Raw genomic sequence first — 12,390 nt, 5'->3', positions numbered from 1 at the left:
GAAATAAGGAAATGTTTGGAGAAAAGAAGGAAATGTTTTGGAGGTGGTAGAGAGGAGACTCTTGCTTTTAATCACTAATTAGAGTGGTCTATAAACATGAACTATTGAAGGACTTGATGGAATTTTGTTTTATAGCTGGAGTTTTTATGCTTTTATTGGCTACAGCAAACACCTGGAGTAAGAAGCCTTTGCTTTCACGTAATAAAAAAATTATAATAGTTTTCTTGTTATTATTGAATGTTAATGACAACCTGATAGGTTGGATATCGCAAATCCATGGCACGACTTTAATTTAATGTTAACTGAACGAATGTATATCCCAGATATCTGCACTGTGCCCATTGAAAATTAAATCCAAAGCTCATCATAATAAACAGCACCACCTCAAATCAGAAATCCAGAAGCCTTTCTACATAGTAAGCTTCCTCGCAGATCATTTCTGTTATTAAAAAGCTAATTTGATGAAAGCCCAAGTCTTCTTTATTCTTTGATATATAAAATTCTTCTTAATGTTACCTGGGAATTCCCAGGTTATTTAAACAACCTTAGAAAATGGTCAATTTGCAGTTGCAGGTTTAAGTTTTCTAATGTTCTGGGCCACATGAAAAACTAGTTTTATGTCAATAAATATTTAACTACCTTTTCTATGAGATGGAGCCAGAACACAAGTAGTACTTTTAGAAAATTATAGTTTGTGGGGTGCCTGGGTGGCTCAGTTGGTTCAGCATTCAATCCTTGATTTCGGCTCAGGTCCTGATCTCAGGTTGTGAGATTGAGCCCTGCATTGGGCTCTGCACTGGACATGGAGCCTGCTTGGGATTCTCTCTCTCCCTCTCACTCTGCCCGTCCCCGTATCTCTCCTTCTTAAAAAAAAAAAAAAAAAAAAAAAAAGATTATACTTTGCATTCAAAATAAGAAGAAAGGCCTTACTATGTGAAATATTATCATGGCAATTTATTTTCCATTTCTGTATATACCAGTTACAGTCACTGTCTCAAGACCATGTATTATGATTAAATCAAAGAGACCACATGCTGAGAAATGTTTTTCCTTTTGAGAAATTGTGGATGATTTAACATTACCAATAGTTATTGCTACTGACATAAATTCAAAATTAATGGTGGTGAACCAGAAATATCATCAATATTTAAAGGACTTCATTTATTGAAATACTACATATACCCATATAACGTTACAGATAGATAGGGACAAAAGTCTCCATCAACATAGCAAGAGGACACTGGGAATCAGAGAGAGAGAAAGAGAAAGAGAGAGAGAAAGAGAGATGCTCATATCAATGGCTTTTTATGTAAGGAGGAAACGTCTTTGTTCCTATTCTCAGAGAACCATGCACCCAGTATAGCTTAGTTAAGAAGACAAAAACAAAAACACCTGAAAGTGGGCATGATTGGTAGATAGTATTCAAGGTGCTTTCAGGAAAGCCAGGTGAAATCTTAAGACTTTTTTTTTTTTTTTTAATTGACTGAATAATTTTCGTCTTTAGAAGCTGGAGGGGTAATTCGGTTTGGCACTCCCGGCCTAGGGAGCCTAATGGCCCTGGTTTTCCCCACACTCTCCCAGTGTGAGCCCTGGAAGTCCTACATCCTGGGAAACTCCTCAGTCCTGGATAAAGCAGGGCAGCTGGTCATTTTTCCAGAATATCTGCACATTGACCTCAAATGGCAAATGTAAGGTACCCAGCTGCAGTTCAATAAAGGGCTCCAGGCAGGCACTTGGGTTTCCTCTTTTCACTATTTACTTGATGGATGACCTTGAGCACTTAATTTTATCTCTCTGAGACGTTCAGCTTCATCATCTGTAAAAGGGAGATAATACTTAACCTAGTAAGTTTAAGTAATAATGAAATAATGTATATGAAGTAGTACGCACGTACAAGGTTTGAAATAAATGGTCTTTTCATTTTCTACTTAAGCTATAGCTAAAAAATAAAAGATATTCTCAAAATCAGGCTTAATAGTAAAGCTGTTTGAAACCATATTATATCAATATATCCTCTCTCAAGTAAATACATAGGGAATAAAATTACATGAAATTGGCCTTCTCTTCCAATCATCCGGCGTAAACAGAAAGCATACCACAAATAGGATGAGTGGCTAGACCCAATATAGTTAAGTAATGCTGATGCCAAGTGCTGACACTTCACATCACTGGAGGGACTGTTCCTTTTACTGAGGATTTCATGTTTAAAACATAAGAACAAAATAAAGATATATCACAGCCATACCACAGTGATTCATGCCAGATATTTTGCTCCTCTATTTTCTTTTTATTGGGTGATAGAGGAGAGGGAAATAGTGCAGGACAATATAAAGCAGCCTACAGTACCTCCATTCTGCTCTTTTAACTGGGATGAAAAATCTGAATACACAGATTTAAGAGGCATAGAGTCGCTTTCTCTGAGAAATGCATATTAATGATTACCAGCTGGAAAGGGAGAAAGGGAGCGTTCATATTTTGCCTGAGAGTCAAAAAGACTAATCTACAGTATGGCATTAAAAGTGACTCTACCTTTTTTATTAAGCCAGTTATTCCCTGGGAACACTTTTGTAATGATCACCTATTTCCATAGGGATTGAATATTAACTAAATCTTGTGAGCTCTCGGCTCATTTTTGTCTTCACAAATATCTTTGAATAAAAACAGAATAGCTTTTGTTTGTACCAATATGACAAGTTTGAAGCCACAGATGCTATGCTTTTTTTCACTTTTGTGTGGAGAGTTTTGGCTGATTCCTAATGCGACAAAAATCATTACAGTCACTCAATACATGGGTGAAAGGGGTGGAATGACTCTTTGTGCCAAAAGGGAACTCAGTGGTAAAAATACAGAATTGTTTAGGTATAATATTATGACTTTGGACTTTTGAAATGGATATAAACTGCAAAATTCCAACAATAATTAGGTTTCGCAACAACCTTTCTTGACTATTTTTAACGAGTCCTATCTACATCTTCTCCTGTAAGGGAAACTGGAGGAGGTTCCACCCATCTCCTTCTTGGAGAAAAGTTATCAATTGAGCCAATAACAGTTTGGTTATCCATTCAACATCTTGTGTGGGAACTGCACTGCTATGGAGAATGTTACTGTTTTTTGTGTCTTGATTTGGCTATTTTTTCATCCTAAGAAAACTCTATACAAAAATTATGATCTTGTGCCTGCCAATACAGAGCTTATCACATAGTCCAGAAGGAGTATTACAAGTTAGCTCCGAGATATTACCAGTAAGTATATTACAAGAGCTACGATAGTATCATCCCATTATATGACCTTGAGAACACAGTATTTATTTATTATTTACATTTTCACTAAATTTTAACATTAGCCATATCCATGATTGTGACCATCAGCAGTTACTGTATGTTTTGTTCTTTTTGTTACTTGAATTTCACATTAAACTTAAATAACTGTGGTGCTTTGCTGTGAATAGGAGATAGTCCATAGCTCCTTTGTTTTCCTTTTCTTTGGGGGAGGCTTATTTTTTTATTTAAGTTCAATTAATTAACATAAAATGTATTGCTAGTTTCAGAGGTAGAATTTAGCGATTCGTCAATCTTATATAATACCCAGTGCTCATTACATCTCATGCCCTCCTTAATGTCCACCTCCCAGTGAACCCGTCCCCCTAGTCCATAACTTCTTCAAACTTTACATCATCCCGGCAAGGTTAACACACCTCTCCCCTGAATTTTCACCATTAACAAAAATGTACTGCTATACCTACTCAAAAGATGAAAAACAAATTGTCTCTTTCCATATATCCAAAGATTAACATGCTAATGTGTTGCGGATTTAACAAAAGATCTACTCCCTTTGAGTTGCAATGGTTAAATGGCATAAAAGATACAAGGTTGGTGTAATGAAAAATAGAATACACGTGCATACATTTTTCACAGTAGAAAACAAACTCTGAAAGACATGATTCAGCTATTTTTTTCTAAAGAACATTGAATCAGAGCAAGTAAGTTCTGTGGAGAGAAGAATTGCTAATCTCCTGCAGTGTTTCACAGTGGGAACATGAGTCGAACCAGGAGTGGAGCAATCCTTAGTCACGCAAGGTATTTGGGACAGTAGAGGACATCAGCATGCTGACTCCACTCATCTTATGTGAACAGTGCCTTCCAGACGCTGTTGCAGAATAATCGGTTTCCTCCCCATCTGCACACACATATATCCAAACAGTCTTAGGGAACCACTGTAATCTTATTCAATACTCCATCAGGGCACTTGAAAATGTCCTTCCAAACACTCAGAGTTTGAGCTCTAATTTTAATTATGCTAATGCATTTTGCTGAATATATTTTGCCATCTGTGTCTTTTCTCTGCAGTCAATAAATCTGTACTTTATTCACATAGATTTAAATTAAAAAATAAATCCTATAAAATGCTTTATAAATATATTTCTAGACATAAACTCTATATCTCATCATCCAAATGAAGCTCCGATATGGGTAATCCATGACATAGCAATTATAAGGGGCTACTGATGAGTGAAATAAAAACTTCCCTCCTTCTAAAGCAGTACCACTACTTATGTATGGTTCTTCTCTCCCTGTAGGGCTGGAAATTTCTGACCTCCTGCTAGAGTCAAATCTGTTTCATGACTGTCAGCTATGAGTCATTCTTTTCTAGAATTAGGGGCAAGACGGTATTTAGAGATCACCTGTTTCAGATTCTTCATAAACAAATGGAAATAGTAAGAGAGGCAAAGAAATTAAAGCAGTAAATAATCTCCTTGGGGGAAGAAAATGAGATTTGATGATAATAACAGAGTACAATGACCAGAGGAGTGATTAGAGAAAAAGATTGGAAGTGAGTGGGAATTCCATCAGACCTTGTAGTTCTCATGACCCAAACCTAACTTGAGGCTACTTAGGAGCCATACATAGCTCATGGCTTCAAGAATCACCCCTTCAGAGAGGGGTTTTCAGTTACTATAGAAAAAGACGATATTACTCAAAGTTTTGTCAGAATATTATCCAGAAAAGAACCAACTAGCTACTGTGAGGTCAGTGGAGGAAGGTCTTATTTCAAATGCAAAGTTCTGGGCCTCAGACTCTGGAGCACTGATTAAAGGCTCAATTTTGAACAGGCATCCTGGGTAACTCTCACATACACTAAATGCTGAGACTCACTGGATTGTGATTTTTTGGTTTTGGGCTTTTTTGTTTGTTTGTTTTAGAATATTGGATTCTTTTTTTAAAAGATTTTATTTATTCATGAGAGACAGAGAGAGAGAGAGAGAGAGAGAGAGAGAGAAGCAGAGACACAGGTAAAGGGAGAAGCAGGCTCCGTGCAGGGAGCCCGGTATGGGACTTGATCCCGGGACTCCAGGATCACATGCTGAGCCAAAAGCAAATGCTCAACCACTGAGCCACCCAGGCATCCCTATAACTTGTCATGAATTATGATTTTTATTTTTTTTAATTCCATAATCTGCATCATAATAATTAGCAGTAAAATGTATTATGCTTGTTTTTGTTTGTAGAGATTGTTTTCTAGTTTACTGCTAGTTGTGAGAGGAAAGAAGCCTAGAGAAACAGAACAAAGGATAAACGTTTTGGAAAAGGAATGATCTGAATCTCAAAAAACCTGTGAAGGAGTGTGAGATGGCTTGGTTAGTGCCCAGGTCCAAGAGGTGGGTCTGGAGATTTTCTCTGAGGAACTTAAGACATAACTTTAATGACCTTGTATTATGTACTTTCTTTAAGAACTGAGTCTCAGTCAGTTAATGAGTAAGAAAATTTGGAAAAATAATATCAGAACTGAGCAGCATGGTGAATTAATATTGAAAAGCATTGTGAACTTGGAAAAACAGGTAAAACTCCCTAAATCTCAAGCACCATTTATAAAATTAGAGGGGTTGAATGAGGTGATCTGTAGTTTCCTTGGTTACATGACTTGTTGCCTATGGGAGTTTAAAGCATCATTTCTGTCTTCCATTCCAGAGGACTCTCAAGAAGGACATGTTCTATCATGAAAGAAAATATGGAATCCACAAAGATCCATAGTCAGCCAACAAGGGAGCAGAGTTTACAGTTGCTTTCTCCTTTTGGATCTTTCTCTCTTTTTTATTTTGCTTGTTTCTTCTCACCTTCTTCTTCACATCAGTGTAGCTGGTTTGGTAGACCAGAGTCTAGAGATGGCCTTTCATTAAGGAGACTGTTTGGGATGCATCTGAGGAAAAGGAACAATGAGGCTCAGGTCAGCTTCATAACTGGCATCATACCATCATTTAAGTCATAAGCTAAAATGTCCTTGATATTGTACACATGGCTCCACTCACTAGCCCACAATAAGAAAACAAGATTAAGATTTGGATATAATGCCCTTAGCTAGTGATTAAAAAGCATTATTTTCCCTTGAGTCTCCCCCATACACATACCTTTAGGAACCTATTTAGAAAGGGAAAGCTTACGGTACTTGATTGATTGGGATGTGATTTTCATTTCTCACCTGTCTCATTAAGTTAAAAGAGGGAGAGAGAGAGAATGAGCAAAGGGAGAGGCAGACAGAGACAGAGAAGCAGACTCCCCACAGAGCAAGGAGCTTAATCCCAGGACCCCGAGATCATGACCTGAGCCTTATAAATAATAATTTTGTTTCTATTGTCTGTTAATGTCATTCCCAATGCATCAAACAACATGATGCAGAAGATAGCCCATGATATTATGCTTGATCAGAAAATTGTTATTTCAGTTTTACAAACAGACAGAAAGAGTGCCACACTCATACTCTAAAATCAGCTGGAAATCATGAATGGCATGCTGTGAGCATTTTGTGCAGTGGAAATTTCACTCAGGTGCTAATTCCATATGCTTTTCTTTAGAGAATTTTAGACTTAATTATAGTGATTTCGTAGGTCATAACAGAACTTTCAGTAAGCAAATTAATTTGTCCTTTTCAAAAGGTTTAACATAAGCAGTAAATAAATCAAATTATCTTAAAGCACTAAAACATATTACATTTTAAATAGCATTGTAGTCAGACTTAGAATAAAAGTACACAACTATATAAAATATATTTCTGCATATTTAAGGAAAAAACTGAGCAGCACACACTAAAAAGTCTACTCCAATCTAGAGAGCTTAAAAATTACAGAAGTCCTTTAATTAAATGAGCCAGGACAATGGAGTCTGTCATCAAACCTATGTCTCACTAATAGGTATCTTCAGAACAATAACAACAACAACTCTGAGTCAAATATCTGTTTTTATCAAGAATTATATTAGGTCTGTGACCTGAGACAAGTTTTGCCAAAGAATCAGAAAATACAATTGAACCACCCAAGGCCTTTCTGTTACCTTCTTCACTGTATTTCTGAGTGCTTTAGTGTTGATATGACAGAATGCCAAGAAGAAGAAAGCGAAAGTTTGTTTTGATTTAAAAGAACAAAACTTAACTGTCTAAACACATTTCCATACTGCTTTATAGACATAACACCTGAGGACGGGATAATAATCAATTGTCAGAATGGGAAAGAGAGTGACAGAGTGACACATAATTAACTCCAACTACTACTCATGTGAAATGAGCACTTACTATAAAAATCAATTTGAAGCCACAATTAGAAAGCCAATATTCACACTGAAACACTTAGGGAGCTACAGAATAAAGCTAATAACTGGAATAATTATCATTAATGTGTTTCTATTCATTCTTCACTTTTCCAAATACATAGCTATGCAATGGTTTTGAAATTAGTGTTTAATTTATGAAAATTCAACTTACAAAAGCCTTTCCTACATAATTTTCAGCACTAAGGTGTTACCTTATGGTTGTACCTGTAAAAATGGAAATGACTATTACATGCAACCACCATACATCCCAGCAATCATACTCTTGGGCATTTATCCCAGAGCAATTAAGACACATTTACACAAAAACAAAGGTTCATAACAGTTTTCTTCATATCTCAAAGTGGTTAGAGCTCATATGTCATTTGATGGGCAAAGTGTTAAAAACAAAAACAAAAATTGGAGTACATTCCAATCACAAAAGATTATGTATTATATGATTGCCTTTATACAATGTTCTCAAAATGACAAAATTATAGAAATGGAGCACAGATTAATAATTTCTAGGGGCTAAGGATGAAAGTGAGGAGAGCAGGAAGGAAGTGCATGTAGCTATAGAAGGACAGCTGGAGAATCCCTGTCGTGATGTATCTTTACTGCATCAATTTCAATTTCCTGGTTGGGATAATGTGCTATCATTTTACCAAGTGCTACCATTGGGGAAACTGGGTAAAGAGTACATTAGATCTCTCTGTTATTTCTAACAATTACATGTGAATCTATATTTCGAAATTTTTAAAAAGTTAGTTTTAAAAGTTTTGATTAAAACCCTAAAAATTAAACTTAGAGAAAATATCTTAAATGAATTTCCAAGGAATTGGAAAAATGTCACATATAATTTTAAATTAAGAGCATAGAGAGTGTCATCATTGAATCATATGCGTTCAACTTTCAGATGAACAGTATATAGAATTATTACAATGCTTAATGAGTGTTAATGCTAGTTGAGTTTCTGGGCCATGGCTCTTGGACCAGAACAAAAGAGAAAATTGCTCTAATTACTAAGTATTACTAAATATTTTTCCAATGGAAGCAAAATCAGGCCAAATAGTAATTTTCTAAATATCTCACTAGTGCATGGAAACTTTTCTAAAATTATTATCACCGGAAGGTATGTTTAATACTGCTACATTGGCTGTGCCACTATATCAATAATTCTGTTTAGTGGGTGACGTTGCAAGCTTGAGCCTAAATTGGGAAGTCCCTTTTACCAACAAAAGTATTTAAAAATTCCTCTTTTTGCCACTGTAAGATAGACACCATTTGGGCACAATGTAAGCTGACAGCTGAGAATGAAATAGAGCTCAATGGAGACCACAATACAGTTCTTAGACCCCAAAGACTCATTTTAAGTTTCAGGTCCTTACAATAGGGAAAAATTAATTCTGGGGGAAGGGGCACACAGCCCAGAAATGATCAGAAGAAGCAAAATTTCTGAGCCAAGTCACTGGAGCAGATGCAGAAGCAGAGACTGAACTGTAAGAACCTTGATCTAAGGAAGAGCTCTTCCAGCACATGCCAGCACAGGGAAAACTTGATCATATAGGTAAAGAACAGGAGCAAAACTTTCCAGTAGCCCTGGCTGACAATTTCTTAATGAAGAGAAATAAAAATCTTGTGTCAGAACTCCCAATATATCACTTGTTCTTATATATAAATTATGCTTGTATTACTCATACAATTTACATAACTAAGTAGAATATATTTTATTTCTAAAATTAAATTTCTTGGGACTCAAAAAATCTTTAAAAAAAAAAATTTTAATAGAGACTCCATGCCCAGTGTGGCTCGAATACAGAGCTCAAACTCATGACCCTGAAATCAAGACCTGAACTGAGATCAAAGGTCAAGAGTTCAACCGTTTGAGCACCCAGAGACCCCTCAATGAGTCTCTTGTCATGTTCACAAGATGCTAAGATAAAAAATAATACACAATCCAGATATTGTTTGCGGATAATTGGAGCATGGGTTATCAAACAATAACTGTAGTTAAGATTCTGAAAACACAAAACAAATTGAGTAATATGCCTTAAAGAAAGCTCCTTTCATAGCACTAATTGACAACTGTTTATTCCACAGTGTATACCATTAAGGTAAGAAAATATATTAATAAAAAAGTGAGCTTGTTTTTAAGTAAAAATATCCACATCTCTCAGAAGGAATATGTATATATTCCTTAATATTGCATAATTATAGGTAATATATAATATCACATACATAAATGTATGTACATATAATTATATATAATTGTAAGAATATAACAATATTATTATATTTTTATTAAAGGTATCCAATAACCTTTGGGGAACCAAACCAAGGTTCCAACATATTTAATGACTTTCCATCAATGCTTTGTCATTTAGACTTTGTAAGTCCAAAATGAAACACTATCACATGTATCAAACCATTCACATTCTGATGACATGGACACATGTATTTTCTGACATTCTTTTGGACTAGATTGATAGATAAATTGCAAGTAAGGAAATATGTAACTATTGAGACAACCACATCCAAAGGATACTAAGTTATATTTCAGCATGAACTAACCAAGCGTCTACACAACACAATTCAGAGATGTAGAATGATAAACTACACATTTCCAGATCCATCTTCTGAAAAGGCACATTGATGCTGAATTTGACTTCAGAACACTACATTTACAGATTCCAGAAAAGGAGTGGGAATGGAGGGAAAAAGAAAAGAAAAGAAAAAAAGAAAAGAAAAGAAAAGAAAAGAAAAGAAAAGAAAAGAAAAGAAAAGAAAAGAAAAGAAAAGAAAAAGAAAGAAAGAAAGAAAGAAAGAAAGAAAGAAAGAAAGAAAGAAAGAAAAAGAAAAAGACTAAAAATTGAAATAAAATGCTAAAAATGTCAAGAACTTTAATGGTAACCTAAATAAATCACAGTAGTATTAACTGACCAGCAAAATAGTGTGTGTAACCTTAGACTAGAGTAATGGAAAAAAACTCCAACACAAAGATAAAATTAGCCTCAGATTTTTATTTAATTTTTTTAAGCCTCAGATTTCTAAGCATACTATATTCCTCCCCTGTCAGAAGCTTTATGGAGTTTTGATTTTAAGAGGAAATGGAAAAACTGAAGAACAGTAAAAAAAAATTGAAGGCTCTAAACGTACCTTATGGATCATGATGAAAGGAACCAGGGTGCTGGCCTAGAGATGAGATGATGTCAGGGAGGAGAGTTTTAGATCTTCCAACATATGGATGTTTCTCCTGTACAGTGAGGACTGGTTGGTGATGAAGCGGGTTCAGCATCATCTGAAAACACAGTCAGTGCTTCCCAAATAATAAATAGGTTTGGTTTGGGAGGTAAATTCTTAATTACTGTATGTTCAAGAAAATACTAACCAATCATATCATGAATATGTTATACAGCATATTCAAGCACTAGATGAATAGCTTTATTACAAAAGGGTAAGGCATCTAAGAGTTTTTAATAAGCTCTATGTATGTGTCTGGTAATTATCACTTCAAGGAACCGGATATGCGTATATCTACTTCTTGCATATTGTTTGTCTCCATAAGATTGTAAGATCCTTTAGGATAGGGGCCTTGCCATTCCTACTCATCACTTTACTGCCGTGCCTGGGAAATAGCAGGTATTCGGTGAACACTGTTGAATAAATGTTGGCATTCCTTTCAACTGTCAAACATCCCTGTGGGGTAGACACGGCCATCCTCAGCTCACAATGGTGAAAATTAGATCCACTAAGCTATAATAACTTGATCAATTTGCCCAAATAGAACTAGCTCTGATTCCAAAACCCAGGCTTGTCTCTACATTTGAAATGTTTAGGAAGGAAAAAAAGCAAACGAAAAAAACAATAGGTAAATAACCGGTCTGTTGCTGTGTAGACTGCTCCGCTCTACTTCCCTGTGTCACTTGTTGCCATGGTTTCTTTTGTTAGCTCACCAGCCAACGGTGGTTTAACTATTGATCTAACTACTAAGCTAAAATTAGGTAACATTTTCAAATAAATTAGGGCTTAGAATGTGATCTATTTATACCTTCGGTCATATTTCTTAACTGCTTTCAATTTCAACATACAAAAAAGAGAATAAGAATGAGATTCTACTTATAAGTGCATATGTCGTGTTAGCAAACTTCGGTCTTATTAACCCCGCATGCAATGCAGTCCTGAGTAAATAGTCACGCCTGTGCTTTTAGATTTACCTTATGTAAAACATTTGGTACAGTACCATAGTTTTGTCTTTAATTTAAAAAAAAAAGGTGATGCCAAGGCATGTTTTTTTATTGTTTTCATTATTCAATATAGAACTTCAATCCAGTGGTTCAGAACCTTCAGATCAAATAGCATAATATAAAACATTATAAAATAATACAGTATATGAGGAAAGAACATATATTTTGTATATCTATATTCTTGCAAATGTCATTTCCTAACCTAAAATCACAATGATAATTTAACATCATAGTGCATTAAATCTAGAAGAAAACATAAAATTATGAGCTTTATCATTCTGCAACTGTGGAAAGTTCGGACCCAGAGAGTTTCAGTGATCTGCGTTGCAGAGCTAGTTAGTGGCAGATGGGGGAAAAAGAACAAGTCTCTTAGCTTCTGTTCTGTTGTTTTTTCTACCAAAACATCCTGTTTCTTATCATCTAGTGATAAGCCCAATTCACTAAAAAAAGAACTAGAAAAAGTTCTATAGAACTAGAAAAAGAACTATATTAATTCTTCTAAAAAATGCAACCCAAGTGAAACAAGACATTTGGAAATAAACTTTTTTAACTTAAACCAACAAAATACACCA

General features: G+C 35.3%; 1 long non-coding RNA gene across 1 annotated transcript; it reads right to left on the bottom strand.

Annotated features, from left to right (window-relative positions):
* Positions 1-1,418: 1,418 nt before the first annotated feature.
* On the bottom strand, positions 1,419-11,499 carry LOC112654777 (uncharacterized). The gene is made up of 3 exons (XR_003133358.3): positions 10,731-11,499; positions 6,113-6,195; positions 1,419-1,816 (listed from the first exon to the last, which is right to left on the bottom strand). It is a non-coding gene; the product is annotated as an uncharacterized LOC112654777 (long non-coding RNA).
* Between the last annotated feature and the right edge of the window lie 891 nt (positions 11,500-12,390).

Source organism: Canis lupus, chromosome 15 (genome assembly GCF_003254725.2).
Source record: "Canis lupus dingo isolate Sandy chromosome 15, ASM325472v2, whole genome shotgun sequence".
NCBI classification, from domain to species: Eukaryota; Metazoa; Chordata; class Mammalia; order Carnivora; family Canidae; genus Canis; species Canis lupus.
Note: the sequence above shows the minus strand (reverse complement) of the source record. Positions and strands in the feature narration are given on the sequence as shown.